Source organism: Lithobates pipiens, unplaced genomic scaffold (assembly GCF_037356315.1).
Source record: "Lithobates pipiens isolate NorthernLeopardFrog02 unplaced genomic scaffold, aLitPip1_a1.2 Scaffold_18, whole genome shotgun sequence".
Classification (NCBI taxonomy): domain Eukaryota; kingdom Metazoa; phylum Chordata; class Amphibia; order Anura; family Ranidae; genus Lithobates; species Lithobates pipiens.
In genome coordinates, this window is record NW_027507758.1 from 72,715,160 (window position 1) to 72,734,283 (window position 19,124).

At 45.0% G+C, this 19,124-nt stretch overlaps 1 long non-coding RNA gene across 1 annotated transcript; it reads left to right on the forward strand.

The window, feature by feature from the left end:
• Positions 1–409: 409 nt before the first annotated feature.
• Positions 410–12,970, forward strand: LOC143990060 (uncharacterized). Its single transcript, XR_013277132.1, has 2 exons — positions 410–525; positions 12,713–12,970. It is a non-coding gene; the product is annotated as an uncharacterized LOC143990060 (long non-coding RNA).
• The last annotated feature ends 6,154 nt before the right edge of the window (positions 12,971–19,124 follow it).

Genomic DNA, 19,124 nt, shown 5'->3' on the forward strand with positions numbered 1-19,124 from the left:
TCCTTAAAATATCTGGCCACCAATCACCTGGAAACAACTCCCCACCTCCCCCAGACCTGGTCAGGGATCTTCCACTTTGTCTTTTACCCGGATTAAATTTTTTCTATTATCCCTTAAAGCAGTATTAAACCCAAAACCAAATGTGTATTATATTGTAGCTTATCAGTCATTAGATGTGGTGGCTGTGTCAGATTTTTCACCTGATGACCTGGTCAGTAACATACCTCCTATATTACACTGCCTCTACTCTGGATGAATGAGCACAGGACCACTAAAATACGAAGTCTGTATATACATCTGCCCCAGCCCCTGTTGATAAAACTCTGCATTACAGAAAATTAAATAATATACGTAAAGGTATAAAACAAAGAATATTAAATTTATACCTGGTTCCAGGTTCTAGACATGAATCAGAATCACTAAGGAATCTAATTCTCAAGAGAAGATGCTACAGCACTGTACAGGAGTGTTGTCTCGTGGGATTTGAGATCCTCAACGTTCCCAGGAACCCCAAAGTTTGCCTAGGTAAGCCCATAAGAAGCCGCAGAGTAAGGTAAACGTTTTTTTTATTATTATTATTTTCCTAAAGCACTTGTATTTTTTAAAATGTTTAATTTACTTAATGAAGCATTTTGACTGCTGGGAGTAGGGGCAGCAACAAAGGTGGACCTTGCATTTTAGCGCAGTCTGCTTCAACCACCCCAAACTGGAGATGAAAGATGCTTTAAAGCAGCCTTTTTTAAACTTTCAACACAGAGGAACCTTTTGAAATAACCTTCTGGTCTCAGGGAACCCCTGCTAAATATCCTATATATACAACTTTTAACACATTAGTGTGATGGTCAGTGGGAAGCATGCTCCTTACACTGGGAACATTGAGAAGAATTACCCCCTTACAGATAGCTAAAAAGATCAATGGTGTCAGTGGGAACTTATCTAAGAGGCATAAAAAGCTCATTGCTCATGGAACCCTGTAGCAACCTCTGGAGGAATCCAAGGGTTCCATGGAACCCTGACTTGCCGAAAGCTTTGTAAATACTTTGTAAACATTCGCTGCATACATTGCTCTTCTGCAAACTAAAGCTTGTGGGAACAAAGCCTTAGGCCGCGTACACACGGGCGGACTGTTCGCCCAACCTTGTCCGCTGAACAGTGTTTGGGCGGACAGTCCGCTCGTGTGTGGGCTTTCAGCGGACAGTTTCAGCGGACAGTTTCAGCGGACAGTTGGACGGACAAAGTCTTTCGGAAATTCCGAAAAACTGTCCGCTGAAACTGTGTTTGAGCGAACAGTCCGCCCGTGTGTGGGCTTGTCCGCTGTACTTTCGAAATGAGCGGACTGTTCCCGCTCGGAAAGTCCGCCCATTTCGAGCGCGTGTACAGGTAGGCGGGGCCCGCGAAGGAGACGTCGCGGGCTCCGCCGCCTGGAATGGGCTTAAAGGGGAACCCCAACGCCGAAAAAAATCGGCGTGGGGGTTCCCCCAAAGTCCACACCAGACCCTTGTCCGAGCACGCTACCCGGCCGGCCAGGAAAGGGGGGCGAGCGAGCGTGCCCCCCCTCCTGAGCTGTACCAGGCCGCGTGCCCTCAACATGGGGGGTGCCTTGGGGAAGGGGGGGCTGTGCGGCCCCCCCACCCCAAAGCACCTTGTCCCCATGTTGATGAGGACAAGGGCCTCTTCCCGACAACCCTGGCCGTTGGTTGTCGGGGTCTGCGGGCGGGGGGCTTATCGGAATCCGGGAGCCCCCTTTAAGAAGGAGGCCCCCGGATACCGGCCCCCCACCCTAAGTGAATGAGTATGGGGTACAATGTACCCCTACCCATTCACCTGTGAAATAAAGTACAAAAAAAAACACAACACAGGGAAAAAATATTTTATTGCACAGCTCCGGGGGTCTTCCGTCTTCGGGGGTCTTCTCGCCGGACTCCTCCGCTATCTGTGTGTAGCTCTTTTACTAGCGGAGGAGTCCGGCTTTCTTCCTCCCCGCCGCCGGCCTCTTCTCCCGACTTCGGGGGTCTTGTCCCCCTCTTCGGTTCTTCTGCCGGGCCACCGCGCCTTCTTGTAGCTCTTTTACAGGCGGTGGCCCGGTCTTCTGTCGCCGCCGCCGCCGCCGCTGTCGCCGCCGCCTTCCGTTCTTGTTCTTCTTCTTGTTCTTCTTCTTCTTCTCCTGGAGATGTTGACTCGACGATCTCTCCGGCCGGAATGCCAGAGCCGCGCTGTGCGGTCACTTATATAGTGACAATGGGGCGGTGTCACATGGTATATGTCACATGGGTTGGTCACATGGTGACCCCGCCCCCTTACGATGTCATAGTCCCCATGTGACATCAACCCATGTGACCAACCCATGTGACATATACCATGTGACACCGCCCCATTGTCACTATATAAGTGACCGCACAGCGCGGCTCTGGCATTCCGGCCGGAGAGATCGTCGAGTCAACATCTCCAGGAGAAGAAGAAGAAGAACAAGAAGAAGAACAAGAACGGAAGGCGGCGGCGGCGGCGGCGGCGGCGGCGGCGGCGGCGACAGAAGACCGGGCCACCGCCTGTAAAAGAGCTACAAGAAGGCGCGGTGGCCTGGCAGAAGAACCGAAGAGGGGGACAAGACCCCCGAAGTCGGGAGAAGAGGCTGGCGGCGGGGAGGAAGAAAGCCGGACTCCTCCGCTAGTAAAAGAGCTACACACAGATAGCGGAGGAGTCCGGCGAGAAGACCCCCGAAGACGGAAGACCCCCGGAGCTGTGCAATAAAATATTTTTTCCCTGTGTTGTGTTTTTTTTTGTACTTTATTTCACAGGTGAATGGGTAGGGGTACATTGTACCCCATACTCATTCACATAGGGTGGGGGGCCGGTATCCGGGGGCCCCCTTCTTAAAGGGGGCTCCCGGATTCCGATAAGCCCCCCGCCCGCAGACCCCGACAACCAACGGCCAGGGTTGTCGGGAAGAGGCCCTTGTCCTCATCAACATGGGGACAAGGTGCTTTGGGGTGGGGGGGCCGCGCGGCCCCCCCTTCCCCAAGGCACCCCCCATGTTGAGGGCACGCGGCCTGGTACGGCTCAGGAGGGGGGGCACGCTCGCTCGCCCCCCTTTCCTGGCCGGCCGGGTAGCGTGCTCGGACAAGGGTCTGGTGTGGACTTTGGGGGAACCCCCACGCCGATTTTTTTCGGCGTTGGGGTTCCCCTTTAAGCCCATTCCAGGCGGCGGAGCCCGCGACGTCTCCTTCGCGGGCCCCGCCTACCTGTGCACGCGCTCGAAATGGGCGGATTTGCCTCCTCCTTACGTGGGCGAGTCCGTTCATTTCAAAAGTTGAGCGAACTGTTTGCCCAACCTTGTTCGTCAAACAGTCCGCTCGTGTGTGGGCAAGTCCGCTCATGCAAATTTTGAGCGGACTGTTTGCCGAAACTGTTTGACGAACAAGGTTGGGCAAACAGTCCGCGCGTGTGTACGCGGCCTTAGATCCTTCTGGAAGCTTGTTCAAGATATTTAACAATTTGCCTGTCATAAACCACTGATCAAAACCCATCAGTGATGTGATTGGACGCCTGTTAAATATGTTACTCCGTAGCCATACTTCTGACACTGTACTGATTCCTGGAGGGAACTTTTCAAAATAGTAACAACAAACACTTAAGCAGTTGCTATGGAGCTGCACTCTTACAGACTTAATAAAGGCTAAGAAAAAATAATAGATACAAAAGACACATGGTGAAGAATGGCAGAGGCAGAGAGAAATATACAAATTTGAATTTGTGGGTTGTAAGGGACAGTTCAAAATTTTAATCCCAACTTTATTATAAAAAAAAAAGTCACAATGCCCCTAAACCCCTATACACACACTCCTACCCAACTGTAACATCCTTTTAAACATAAAAGTTTGCTGTCACTCCATTGCATGAGGGTGGTAATGACAAGCTGTGCTCCAGGTCACCCAACTGAGTTCGTGTCATGACACTACTTTTGGAAGACTTCAGGACCATTGAGGACTTCATTTGGACCCTGTAAGGGCTATCTGACACTTATGACAGCCAATGGGAAGCATCAACTTCAACAGACGGTAACTTGGGCACTGTAAGAAGGACACTCCAACACTACAGACCAGAATATGAATTGGGACCTGTCATGTGACCATAGTTTTAGGTAATTCATTTGGACTTTTAGATAGAGTTTTTAAAATTTAAATATCTATGGCCAAATGAGTGGAGTGGGGTGAGAATTTTTTTTTCAAATAATGAGTGCTCTAAAGAAATCCTATAGCCATCGCTAGAAAGAGATTATGACTGAGGAAGAGATAAGTAGATCAACAGAAGAGTGGAGAGCATCGTTTGGAGATTATTTGTGGATGAGGTCATATATTTTATTGGGAGGTGAGTGGTGATGTGGTTTGCAAAGAGTAGTGGCACTTTGATGTTTTTGGTGAGTCAAATAAATGTCTAAAGGAAGCTAATCAGTTATAACAGGGTTCTTCTCTTTTTTTTACCAGAAATATGATTATAGTATCTTTTATTCAGATCCTAGTATGCTTTTCCATGGAATGCACCCAGTATACATACAAACAGAGTTTAGCCATGCCCCTTAGATCCCCGCCCACTCTTTAATGTCTTCTGAATCCCAGGCCCTGGCTATGTAACATAAGTCACCTCTTAACTGGGCTGTTAAATGGTTTATGACTGATTTGTGGTGGCTGAGCAGGAGAGATGACTAATATTTCTGGGCATAATATAGTTCCTCAACTGCATTATTTTTGGGACATGGAGCTTTCCATCTTCATAGCTGTCTCCCTGGCTTAGCACTTGCAGTGCCATACATTCCGTTTTGTTGATCTTTTTTTTTCTTCTTTCTTGTAAATCACATTTAAAATTGCCAATATTAACAATTTTCATGGCTCCGACAGCCCGGGGACTTTGTTCCTCCCAACCTTTCTGCATTGCTCACATAGCTTCGTAATGTTTCCAATGATCAAAAAAACAACTGAAAGACTTAACAATAGTTTCTAGACATTGGGAAGAAGCAGGAGAGGAGATTTGGAATATAAACTTGTCTGGAGAGGTCTGGATGAAAGTTAAGATGGAAGTGAAAGAATCCAGCCATAGATTACAATAGCAAGGCCAACAGCTATTGGCTTCAGATAACATACACTGCTGCTAAATGGACCTCAGTAGGTTATCACATAACTTGTATTCACCTATCCAGTAACAGTAACCAGTTACTCAGGAGCATGGAAGAGGGTGGAATGCTACAACAAAGTTGTCATTGATTTATTTTTGAAAAAGAAGATCCTTATGTCATTTTGACTTACGTTTGCATTTTGCTATATTCGGCGATTCTGAAAACAGACAAATAACTAAAAGCCTTGGAAGGCTTAGAAACAAAACTTAAACATAGACTACCTTCGTGTCTCAGAAAGAAAAAAAAATCTGACTGTCTATAGGGATAGTGTCATACTTATTATTCCAAGCACCCTCTGGTTTAGGATACCCACCTAGTGCCATCACAGCATTTCTCACCTGCAGGGTACCCAGGGTCTTGTGGAATCCAGCTCATATACTGGAACGGTCTGTTGTGGAATCTCTGACACTCCTGTAAGCATTAGAGGCTTCTTCGGCCTAATGACCCAAAACTGCTCCTCCCTCCACACTCACCTAACCAGAACATTGCCTGCTCGCCTTATCCATTCACCAAGGAAAGAAAAACAAACATACTGTTGGGTGCGAGCAAACTTGCCTATCCATCACTCTCAGGCCACTAATGTGTCAGATGAGCAAGCAGTTAGAAAGAGATTGCACAAAAGTCCACATTCATTAGCTGGGAGCTCTGGGGATATACATACAGGTGGAGGGGAGCAACTGCAGGGCAATTTTATGATGAAGCCTCCAACAATATCAGAGGTTCAGAAAAATATTGCAAATGCTTCTTTTCATTTCTAAAGCACTGAATGTGTTATTGTTTTCAACAGTAAATCCCCATACACACTATCAGTTTTTCTCCAGATTTTTATCTTCAGATTTACCAAAACCATGTAGGCCAATTTTATGATGAAGCCTCCAAAACCAAATTTACCAAAACCATGTAGGCCAATTTTATGATGAAGCCTCCAACAATTTCAGAGGTTCGCCATGTAGGCCAATTTTATGATGAAGCCTCCAAAACCAAATTTACCAAAACCATGTAGGCCAATTTTATGATGAAGCCTCCAACACTTTCAGAGGTTCAGAATAGTACTGCAAATGCTTTTTTTCAATTCTAAAGCACTGAATGTGTTATTGTTTTCAACAGTAAATCCCCATACACAGTATCAGTTTTTCTGCTGATTTTTGTCTTCAGATTTACCAAAACCATGTAGTGCATGGGCCTGCCTGATTGCCTAAAAAGGTTTGACCTCATATTATATGGTTTTGGTAAATCTGAAGGAAAAAATAAGCAGAAAATCTGATAGTGTGTATGGGGCTTTACATTGGTTAAAGACACCCTGTCACCACTATTGAGTTTTCTTTATTTGAGTATAGCCATTGCTTTTTTTCTCGGAGAATATGCGCAGGAACTCCCCCCGTCTGAGTCACTCCTTGTCTCTGCCCCCTCCCTTGATTCCACCCCCTACCCACCCACCTACCAATACTGTCCCGTTTAGAGAATACAGAACCAAGTATAATTTTTTGGTGCTATATCATTTGTATGGAACATGTTGATGACAAAAAGAAAAGCAGTAAAATAGATCCCCTGCAGCCAGCAACAATAGAATCCCAGCCATCGATCCCCACACAACAATAGACTCCCCCAGCAACAATGGATTCCACCCCAACAACAATAGATTCCCTTCAGCAACAATGAACTACCCACAACAAAATATCACACCCAGTAACTAAATATCCACCCAAGCAACATTAGACCCCCCCAGAAGCAACAAAAGATCTCCCAGCAGCCAGCATCAATAGATCCTCCAGCAGCCAGTAAAAATAGACCTCTCCCTCAACAGTAGAACCCTTCCAGCAACATAAGATCCCCCAGCAATAATAGATTCCCCATCAGCAACAATCGACCCTCACACAAAATCATAATTGATTCCCCACCAGTGACAATAGATCCCCCAGCAGCCAACATCAATCGGCCCTCCAGCACACCCCCCGCTATTACATACATTCAGTGCTGGAGGTGCCAGAACTGCATTCCCCTGTGTTCCCGCTGAAAAGAAGCCCTGAGTTTAGCTCTGGAAAAAGCCCAGAAGATGCTCACTATTGTCCTGTCTGTTGAACAGGCAAAGTTGCAGGTACTTGTTTATTCACTCTAGTATTTGATTCTAAAACTTCTTCACATTATGTTTAATGACATCAAAGAGGCTCTGTGCACTAGGCTGTGTTAACAGGGAATTGCCTGATCAGCACTAAGCATTTTTAGATCATGTTAACATGGGCAATGGGATTCTGTGGATAAGGTTTCTGACAGAGCTTAACTTGATTGCTTTATGTCTGCTTACGCATGTATTTGCATGTATTTGCAAATGTGTGCAAACCAAACTCCTGTTTTTTGCAGACTGGTTGGTGAGTTGAGCTGGGAATTTTCTTTGGTTTTGTTTGACATGTGTCACCTTTCCATGTGCTACTTGCTGCGAAGGCCAGTTATAGGTGGGGGCAGTGGCCATTTGTTTGTACTGTTGGAATATTGGAATTTCTGTCATTGCATTGAAATGCTGGGTGTACAGTGTGCCTTTGAGCCTTTAAGGAGGGGTGGGCTCCCTCCAGGCTTACCTGCCCTCTATTTAGAGCAGATAATGCTGGGGTGCCATCAAGTTGCTCTGCAGCCTACGCATGTTTTTGCAAATGTGCGCAAGCTAAACTCCTGTTTTTAACGCATACCGTTAGACAGGACAATTTGTTAATTTTCAGGCTGGTTGGTGAGTTGAGCTGGGAATTTTCTTTGGTTCTGTTTGATAAAAGTAATTTGTAAGGATGAAGTAGTGGAATTGAGCTTCAGGAAGAAACTTGTGTAGACTGAATCTTTTTAAAAATGAACTTTATGCAGATACAAGGTATAAGACATAAAATAATGCAGCTCTGTTACCATTAATACATTTTTGAATACATGTCTAAATGCAGACAGTAAACATACTGATAGGAGGAGAAATCAGAACAACATAGAGATGAGCTTATTACCCTACTGCCTCTCTTTTCACTGTCCAGTCACAGGACATCTAGCAGAAAAAGAAAAGTACTGCAGGGGAAATATCAGGAAAGGCTGCCTTTTGTTATTTAATCTTTTATCAGACTATTCATGTTTATCTTGTTACTTTTAGCCGGAGTTGTGCTTTTTGGAATTAATAACCAGTTCCTGCCCACACCATAGCCAAAACATGGCTACAGCGCGGGCTTATAATGCCGGGAAGGTGCACATGGATGTCCTCCTGTGCTCACATTGTCCATGCTTGCGCTGCTCGCGCGCCTGCCTCTAGACTCGGCTGATCACAGATCAGGGTAAAGGGCCATTCACAGCGGCCCTTTATCACATAATCAACTGTCGGACAATGACAGCTGATCACAGGATGTAAACAGAAACCGTTTATTGGCTGGCAGCGTGAGGAGAAAAGAGAAAGCCAATAACTGGCTTCGGTTAAAGGGACATCGGTCCCAACATTGCCCACCAGTGATTCTAATCAGTGCCATCAATGTTGCAAATCAGTGCCCACCAATCCCCCCTACGAGTACCCACCAGTGCTGCCATTCAGAACCCATCAGTGTCTTATCATTAGTGTCACCTATTAATGCTGCCTACTAGTCCCGCCAATCAGTGCCCATCAGTGGCACCTATCAGTGCCCATCATTTCCATCTATCACTGCCACCTCTCAATGTCCTTCATTGCTACCTATCAGTGCCCATCAGCGCTGCCTCATCAGTAAAGCCTTTCAGTGCCCACCAGTGCGGCTTATCAGTGCCGATCAGTGCACATCAGTGAAGGAGAAAAATTGGCTGTATGCAAAAAAAAAATCAACATTTTCTGCCATTTTTTGTTTGCTTAGCAAAAAAATAAGAAAGTTAGAAGTGATTAAATACCACCAAAAGAAAGCTCTATTTGTGTGAACAAAAAATGATAACAATTTCATAAGGGTACAGTGTTGCATGACTGCGCAATTGTTATTCACAATGTGACAGCGCTGAAATCTGAAAATTGGCCTGGGCAGGAAGGGGGTGAAAGCGGCCAGTAGGCAAGTGGTTAAAGACTATTCTATAATACTTTTCTTTACATTTTTCACACATTTTTCTGGGACATAACCTACATAGTTTCACTTTGAATAAAGGCCGAAGACTATAAAACTACAAGATGGACTCTATCCATAGTGTATGAATTTTTTTTTTCCTTAAAGGGAATGTTTTTAAAATATTTCTTTTATGTGGTTCCATCTCTAAATCCATGGACAGGCTTTTACAGCCCACCGTACACAATTTTAAGTGTGTTTACTTGGAAAATACTTGAGGAAGTTTAAGGACTGAATTTGATATATAATGTTTTTCTATTCCAAATGGGAGGGGGTGATGTCTCTGCCTATCTTACTATATATTCTAGTGTTTACAAAAGAAAGTCCTTAAATTAGCTTGCCAAAATAATTTATGACTTCCACAAACTGAGTGGTAATTCTAATATAAATAGCTCAGCCCAGGCTGATCATGCCTCCAAGGCTGAAAAAAAAAATGAAATGTTTTTCTTACTTCATTATATTAAGAGTAAAAAAAAAAAAATGATAATGATGATGCAGGGGATTTGGAATGAGAACTACGCAGCTGAGTAGCAAATTGTATGGAAATATGCCTTTCATCTTAATTATAGGCTGGACAGCGAGAATGTCATATATTCTGTTGTACGTACAGGCAAAGCAAAACTTTCCCAGGGAACTTTTTTTTATTCCTTCTTTGGGACTTTAGTTGAAAAGTTGCCCATGTGACTTTGTCCTGTCTACTTTCCATAATAAGCAAAAAATATATGAAATGCCTTTCTTAGCCCCTAGCTGGAAATGACTTGTGTGTAATGGGGTATTAAAACTGATGGCCTTGTATGGTTCCTTTTCACAATCCACTTCCTCGACTGCATAATTTGATAGTAGAATCAGTCTGGCACATGATTCTATATTTAAATTTTGTCAGCTGAATAATGTTGGAATTTATACCCCAATACACTGTAGTTTGCTTTATAAAAAATATTCCTAAGGCTGGTAACACATGCATAGATGCAATGGTTCAGTTCACTCTGGCTTTCAAAGTTGAAACTGTATCTGAAAAAAGACAATAGGCACAACTTGTCATTGACAGCCCAGAACTGAATTCCGAACAGAATTTTCAGAGCAACCTGGTTGATCAAATTGGGCAATGAATTGGGCAGTATAATGTGCTCCTTACATCTCATTTGCACACACACAGACTTATTCAAGACACAATAGACTTTTATTCAATTTTATCAGACCTCTACAAAATTTTGTGCAGGTGATGTCTTGGATGATCTCCTGTTCTGTGAAAAAATCAAGTTCTATTTCCATACAAATTAGGCAAATACAATGTGAGTGTAGTTAGCTGTACAGGTAAATTGTATGTAAACCCAAAATCTGCTTTTCATTACATTTGGCCTCATGTCTGACCTATACAGTTTTCTCAAGAAAATACTTTTTTGACAATTTGTTGCAAAGTAATGTATCTTATACAGAGATAGTATACACAGCACTTCTTGTTTTACGCTGGCAATGCTGTCATTGTCTTGTAATTAACAGCATTGTTGCCAGCCTACCATGCACACTCCTTCGATTGGGTTTTGGGCTGCATATCAAGTCAGCAGGAGGCATGTGCAGCCCAATAAACCAAACAACAGCCTTGTAAGGTACTAGACTGACTACACCTTAATGAAAAGTCCACAACCATGATTGATCCAGATATCAATAGTAATTTAGAAGGGCTGCCTCAGAGTGACCACTGGGAGAATGGCGAGAAACACATTGGAACATAACACTGAAAGGGCGCTCCTGAAATAACATGTAGGTGTCATATATGCACAATATTATAAGACCTCAAAGGGCTGACTGGCAGTGATATCAAAAGCACAGAGGACAGTGTACCCATTAAAACAGTCTTGGCTTGTTCCACACATGGTTAAAAAACAAATGAGATGAACGGTGGCTACCAGTTGATGACCAACCCCCTACCACAGGCATACAGGATATGCTGGGTTATCGTCGAGAACCATAGGATCATTGTTGGAACATTATAGCCGGCCACAGCAAGAAGGCAGGCAGATCCACGTCACCGAAAGTGACAAAGGTGGCGTACCTCAAAACATGTTATCCTGGCAACTGGTGTGATTCTCTGGTGTATCTTAGTCTGAGTGTCCACCACCACAGATTTCCTGGTTCTGGCTATGTCACTTCTGGTCACATCAAATTCTAGTGATGTGGATCCACCCGCCTTCTTGCCGTAGCGGATGAGAATTTTCCAACATTGGTCCTATGGTCCCCCAGCATATCCTGCATGCCTGGTCCATCAACTGTTTTTTAACTATGTGTGGAATAAACCAAGACTGTCTTAATGGGTACACTGTCCCCTGTGCTTTTGGGTTTTTGACCAGTCAGTCCTTTGAGGTCTTATTTATATATTTATTTATTTCAGTTACTTATATAGCACCATCAATTTATGCACTGCTTTACATATACATTGTACATTCACATCAGTCCCTACCCTCAAGGAGCTTACAATCTAAGGTCCCTAACTCACATTCATACATGCTAGGGACAATTTAGACAGGATCCAATTGGCCTATCGGCATGTCTTTGGGGTGTGGGGGGAGGCTGGGGTGCCCGGGGGAGGTCCACGCAGGCACAGGGAGAGCATGCAAGCTCCAGGTGGGTGGTGTTGTGGTTGGGATTTGAACCAGTGACCCTTCTTACTGCTAGGTGAAAGTGCTATCCACTACACCATTGTGCCCCCCATAGGTCTTATCATATTGTGCATATATAACACCAACATGTAATTTCAGGAGCGCCCTGTCAGTGTTATGTTCTCATGTGCAGCCCAATAGCTAATTGATGTAGGGCACACGGCAGGCTGACAACATTGTTGCTAATTGCAGGGCAGTATTTCTTATATATATGGTTAGTCCAAACATACTGAGCAATAGGTGTTGGGTTTACATATTCTCAAACACCTAGTCTTCCCTAGCATTCCTAGAAATTCATGACATGATAACTACATGGGTTGAGAAGCATATAAAAATAAATGCCATACAGGGGAGGTTTGTTCTTAAGGAACTATTTAGAAAAAGTGGCAAACTGATTTAAGCTCGTAATTTCTTGCTTTGGCCTTTCATTGACCATGCTGCCATTTGGAAAGTTTTCAGATTTGATTGGTAAATGTAAAACATTGAATGAACTAATCATTTCAAAATTTTAAAATAGGTTCCTCACCTCAACCTCAAATCACTTTTTTTGGAGTTATAAGATTGGTTAAGGGTTTCTCTACCTTCTTCCCATAGGTTGACCACACAAAGAGATAACAATGTTTAATGCATATGTGAGGAATTACCCAAAATCCACTAAATAGTGGAGGTGCTTTTGCATTAATAGTAATTGGTTGCATGTGTTGAGCAAAACTGAGAGTTTTCCTTTTATTGAAAATTAAGTATTTCACCATTTTGGCAAATTGCTTTAGAGTCAATAAAGATAGCGAAATTATTTTTTTCTTTTTTGGCAGGGGGGTTCCAAGGGTGCAAAAGGCTTGATGGCTCCTGAGAGTTACAGAAGTTCGTTTGAACTACCCCGGATTATACACAACAAGCTTAACAAGCAGGACTGGCTAAATTATTTAGAACTATCAGAATCAGAACTAGATGGACTTGTGTCTTTTTTCAACCTGACTATGTAACTATGTAAGTTTAGTTAAAGAGGAACTGCAGTCGGCTCATATAATTTGTAATAAAAACATCTTTGGTATTCTGAAGCTTCCCTCCAACCACTTTGCCTATTATTTTACACTGTATATACCGTGATTCTGTACTTGCTAATTATGCTGCAGGAAATCTCCCTCCACCGAGTCTGGCTGCATCCATTTTAACTGTGGGCAGCTGAACCTGCTGCCTGTTCACTTCCTGGATTTACACAGACATACAGAGGCACACCTCCAGCTCTGCAGCCCTGCAGCTCTCAATGGCCCTCGTATGACTCATCCCCCCTCCCTTCCTAGCAAACTATCAGCAGAGTGAGTGAGAGCTGTGCAGGATGTCATAAGCCTAGGCTTATTACCAGACAAGAAACAGGAAGTGGGCTGTATAAGGTATTTACTGGCAGAAAAAAATGTTTTACTATCCAAAGTTAAAACAACAAGGGCAGAAGATTTAATAGATGGAAAGTTGAAAAAATGACTGCAGGTCCCCTTTAAGTCACTCTCCTCATCCCTATGAGCAGATAGATGAAGAAAAACTGCAATGTCTGAACCCTTTGAGACTTGTTTTAAAAGTGAAACATTAAGACCCTCTGAACCAAATATGTGGTACCGGTGTCCTATCATATACTGTCCCCCATCGGATAGTGTCCGCTGTGCAGCACACACAGATTCCAAAAATACCCGAAGATGAACGGCGCCTGCGCCGTGAGTCCAGGCTCTATCCCCACCATCCAAGTGAACATAGAGTTAGAATATAAAAGAGCCGAGCGCAGCGAGGCTGAGCCCGAAGCATGCGCAGTACGGGGCGGACACTATATGATGTCAGGACACTATCTGCCAGAACACCGGTACAGTAGCTCTGAAGGGGTTAAAGCCTAGTGTATCTAAACCCAAGAACTAAAATTGTATATATAGCAGTTTACCAGTCTTTATGTGTGGTGGCTGCATTCGTTTTCCCTTTTCACCTGGTGAACCTGCCAGTAACACACTAGGTTGCCAACACATACTTACCATACTATATCTATGGAAGAGCAGTGTTGTCAGGCTAGCAAAATACTATAGAACCCCTCCCCCTCCTCTTCTGAATTTCATAAATTGAACCAGGGCTAACTGATAACTGACATTACTTTTGTACTTTGCAAACAAATTTAACAAAACACTTTCAGTGGCATAGGTCATATTTTATGCAATGGTTATTTAATGGTTGTCTTCACCCTTTGCAGTTAATGCTAAAGTCAGTATCATTGTATCAAGGGGTATTCAAAAGTATATATTTTTTGAGCCCTGTACATTTAAGTTGTATCTGCTTTTATAGATAAAAGATTACTGTACCTGTATTTGTTTTTGGTTGAAATGTGAGTAACATGTTCCTGAGCTGAATGTCCTGGCTGAGGAATTGTTACTGATATGATCTGCTCTGCACATTGTGATCCACATTAGAGAAATGGAGATACTTTGTCAAGATTTAGACAAGCTAAAATGACTCCTTCATAGTGGGCAGATATCCTCAGAGTTTAAGCAATAATAATACCTTTCTTGCAGCATGGAGTTACATTCCATTTAGTCATTATAAAATATCTGATACGGAATATTAAAGAACTACATGCATAAGACAAAATTCAGTTTCAAAGTGTATGCAAACCCTAATTATGAACTTCTCTCATTTGCTCCCCTTTGGTCCATTAACCTGCTGCCACCAGTAGCTGGAAGGACAACTTCCTGATTATGTGATCACTATAGTAGCCAATCACAATTATGACATGGTCAGGAAGCCCTTTCTGTCTAATATTCTGTAGTTCTAACATGCTTCCTATCTTAGGCTGACAACGTAGCTCTTTCCTAGATACAGTAAAGTAATGCGGCGGACTTGGTCAATCCGCCTGTGTGTGCGCTCCGGCTGACTTTTTTTCCCCAAAAGTCCGGCGGACTTAGAAAGAAGTTTTGACTCAAAATCGTCCACCTGACTCGGCAATCCACCTGTCTGCGTGCTAGTCTGCCGGACTTTTGAAATAAACGGACTTGCCCACACACAGAGTAAAGTCCGTTCAATTTGAACGTGGCTCCAGGTAGAAGGGACTAGCGCAGGAAGTCAATGTTGCCGCCTCCATCGGCGAGATTGACACTTCGCTGGCCCCGTCACCTGGTATGGACTTAAAGGGGAAGCCCTACGCTGAAAAAACGGCATGGGGTCCCCCCAAAGTCCATATCAGACCCTTATCTGAGCACCCCGCACGACCGGTCAGGAAAGGGGGTGGGGACGAGTGAGCACCACCCCTGAACCGTACCAGGCTGCATGCCCTCAACATGGGGGGGTGCTTTGGGGAAGGGGGGCCCTGCGGCCCCCACCCCGAAGCACCTTGTCCCCATGTTGATGAGGACAAGGGCCTCTTCCTGGCCGCTGGTTTTTGGGGTCTGCGGGTGGGGGGCTTATCGGAATTCGGGAGCCCCTTTTAATAAGGGGGCCCCCAGATACCGGACCCCCACCCTATGTGAATGAGTATGGGGTACCCAGATACCGGACCCCCACCCTATGTGAATGAGTATGGGGTACCATGTACCCCTACCCATTCACCTGGGGAAAAAAGTGTAAATAAAAACATAACAAACGTTTTTAAAATAATTTATTGGACAGCTCAGGTGGTCTTCCGTCTTAGGAGGGTCTTCCCCCCAGACTCCTCTGCTATCTTCTGCAATTTTACTAGCTCTTTTACTAGCGGAGGAGCCCGGCTTTCTTCTTCGTCGCCGCCGTCCGGGGGTCTTCTCCTGACTTCGGGGGTCTTGTCTCCCTCTTCGATTCTTCTTGCCGGGCCTCCGCTTTTTTCTTCCAGCTCTTTTACTAGCGTTTGCCCAGTCTTCTGTCACCACCGCCGGGGTACATATGGGGTACATGGTACCCCATACTCATTCACACAGGGTGGGGGGCCGGTATCTGGAGGTCCCCTTATTAAAGGGTGCTCCCAGATTCCGATAAGTCCCCCGCCCGCAGACCCCGATAACCAACGGCCAAGGTTGTCGGGAAGAGGCCCTTGGGAACAAGGTGCTTTGGGGTGGGGGGGCCGCAGGGCCCCCTTCCCCAAAGCACCCCCCCATGTTGAGGGCACATGACCTGGTACGGCTCAGGAGGGGGGGGGGCGCTCGCTCGTCCCCACCCCCTTTCCTGCCTGGCTGGGCTGCATGCTCAGATAAGGGTCTTTTTCGGCATAGGGCTTCCCTTTTAAGTCCATACCAGGTGACGGGGCTACCGAGTTGTCAATCTACTGTCTACCTGGAGCCACGTTCAAAATGAACAGACTTTTCTCCATGTGTGGGCAAGTCCGTTCATTTCAAAAGTCTGGCAGACTCCTGCCACAGTCCGCTGGATTGTCCTCCGGAAATGTCCGGTCGTGTGTGGGCAGGTCCGCTCATTCGGAAAGTCCGGCGGACCTCCGCTGCAAAGTCTGGCGGTTTGTCTGCCGGACTAAGTCCGCCGCATTGTCCTATTGTGTGTACGCGGCATAAGCGTCATCTTAAGACAGGACGATTGTTACTGTCAAGATCACCAGGTGAAAATAAAGGGAAAAAACAAATCCAGCCACCATATCTAATGGCTTGTGGGTTGGTATATTGAAGGATGTTGGGTAGGAGGATACTGAGAGGGACATCCAGAGCTTGAATGTTGGCAATTTCTTCAGGAATAAGTCAAAATGTGCTGTCTAGATTGTATGTTGGTCTGCTCAGAAGTAGTTAGCATGAGTGGTCATTAAAATGGCTGGAAAGTCTGTAAGCAAGTTATGACAGCTGTGACATTATGAAAGGCAAGGTAGTGATGGACGTTATGTTTAACCTCGCATGCGTTCATATGCAGAGAAGTAAGCTGGAATCTGGTCTGGGAGAGAGAGAGAGAGAGAGAGTCCCATCGCCAACAACAGGAGATGAATCGGCAGGCCACTTCAACCCAGCAACAGGGCCGTTTTTAAGGCAGGGCAAAAGGGGCAGCTGCCCTGGGCCATATCCACAGTAATCTCTAGCAACCAATAAACATGCTGAAATCATGTGCTATAACCTCTAGCAACTAATCAGTGAGCAGTAATGTATGCTGTAACCTCTGGCAACCAGTCAGTGATTGGTAATGATACACTGTAACTTCTGGCAACCAATCGCAATAGCTGCCTGATCTGATTCAGTAAACTGATTTTGAGTCTAGCTGCTATTTATTGTATGTCTCAGAGCAGGTAGAGAGCAAAACTGCATGGGCGGCCCCAAGAAAAGTTTTGCACAGGGTCCAATCAATTTTAAAGACAGCCCTGCCCAGCAATCCAATTAACAGCCAGTTTGCGGAGGCCCTGGTTGAGTTAAAGGAGGGGTCCACAGGTCCTTTGCCAGTGGAACAGAACATGTTGTGTGCCAGCTATTACCTGCAGAAGATGACACCTGCAGATGATGTGGAAGCTTACCTAGCGACTTTTGAAAGAGTTGCTGTTCGAGAAGGATGGCAAAAAGATCAATGGGCAGGAATACTAGCACCCTTTTTGACAGGAGAACCCCAAAACGCCTATTTTGACCTGGAACCAGATGCTGCCCAGGATTATGAGATACTGAAGGCTGAGATATTTGCATACCTGGGCATCACCATTGCGGTCCAGGTACAACGGTGCATCAGTGGTCATACAGTGCTGACAAACCCCCCCCGCTCCCAAATGTTTGACCTACTACACCTCACCAAGAAGTGGCTGCAGCCAGAGACCGTCAGTCCCTAAGATTGTGGAGTGTGTGGCCTTGGACCCTTATTTACACGCACTCCCTGCCCCTTTTCGGAAGTGGGTCGACCATGGGAACCCTAAGACTGCAAACCAGCTGGTGGACCTGGTGGAGAGATATACTGCTGCTGAGGACTTGTCCGTGCCCCCCCACAATGTCTCTAGGGGTGAAAAAATGGCTGGAGGATCTGGTAAGATTGCACACTTTTGGAGTTTATAGGAAAACAGGAGGACAGAGTTCTGCCTGCTGAGGAAACTCACTTTGGACTCTTTTGATTGCAAAATTGAAATGGAAACTATTGGTGTGTCCAACAGAGGGGAAGATCCTTTTCCTTTTTCTGTAATGGCTGGGGAGCAGGAGGAGTTGGAATCCAGCTCCCAGCTTGAGGTTAATGAACAAGAAATAGTCTCTGACTCTAATAGTGAGAGTGGACAGAATGTCATGTCTGACTTATAAATCAGGAAAGATGATTTTTGTATGGAACAACTAAGAGATTCCACACTCAATAGAGCCAAAGAAAATGTTAAAATTATTGAGCGAATCTGCTGAACCTAATGTAGGAGTGTCGTTTCCCTACATGGCTCTTAAAAATAACTTGCTGTATCAAGTGGTAAAGCAAGGCGAGGAGGGGTTAGAGCAACTAGTGGTTCCCAACCCCTATCGTTGGATGGTATACCATTTAGCCCATGGTCATATAATGGGTGGACACCTGGGTATAGAGAAAACTAAGGAGAGAATAACCCAGAGATTCTTTTGGCCTGGGTTACATGCAGATGTCAAAGAATATTGTGAGTCATGCCCAGAGCATCAATACTCTGCACCTTCGCCTAATTTTCGCAGTCCGCTGGTACCGTTACCGACAATTGAAATGCCTTTTGAAAGAATTGGTATGGACCTGGTGGGACCAGTAGTAAAGGGCCTGGTATGCTCTTGGAGGGGAACCCATGCCGGTTTTTCATTTAAAATTTCTCTCTCAAGATTCATACCAAACACAGTGCCTGGTATTGGCGGAGATCCAAGTCGGATTCCCCACACCAGTGTGAAGCCGGCCTCAATGTCAGCAATGCTTGTCGCTCATTGAGAAAGGAAAAAACACATTTTTCCTTTTCTGATGCAAGCCAGCTCAGCGCTGGCTCCAACGTCGGGGGTTGCAGGGAGTCAATCTCGATGATAAAAGCTGCGAGATTGACACAATATCACGGTCACCTACTGTACTCATAATACTGGACTATGCCACACGGTATCCTGAAGCCATTCCCATGCATAATACCTCAGCTAAGGGCCAAAGCCAAAGAGCTTGTCCAGGTATTTAGTTGTGTGGGTATTCCAAAACAGATATTAACGGATCAAGGCACACCATTTATGTCCAGAGCCACTAAAGAATTGTGCAAGTTGTTCAAAATCTCCCATCTCTGTATCTCTGTCTACCACCCTCAAACTGATGGTCTTGTGGAGAGATTTAACAAGACGCTCAAAAGCATGTTAA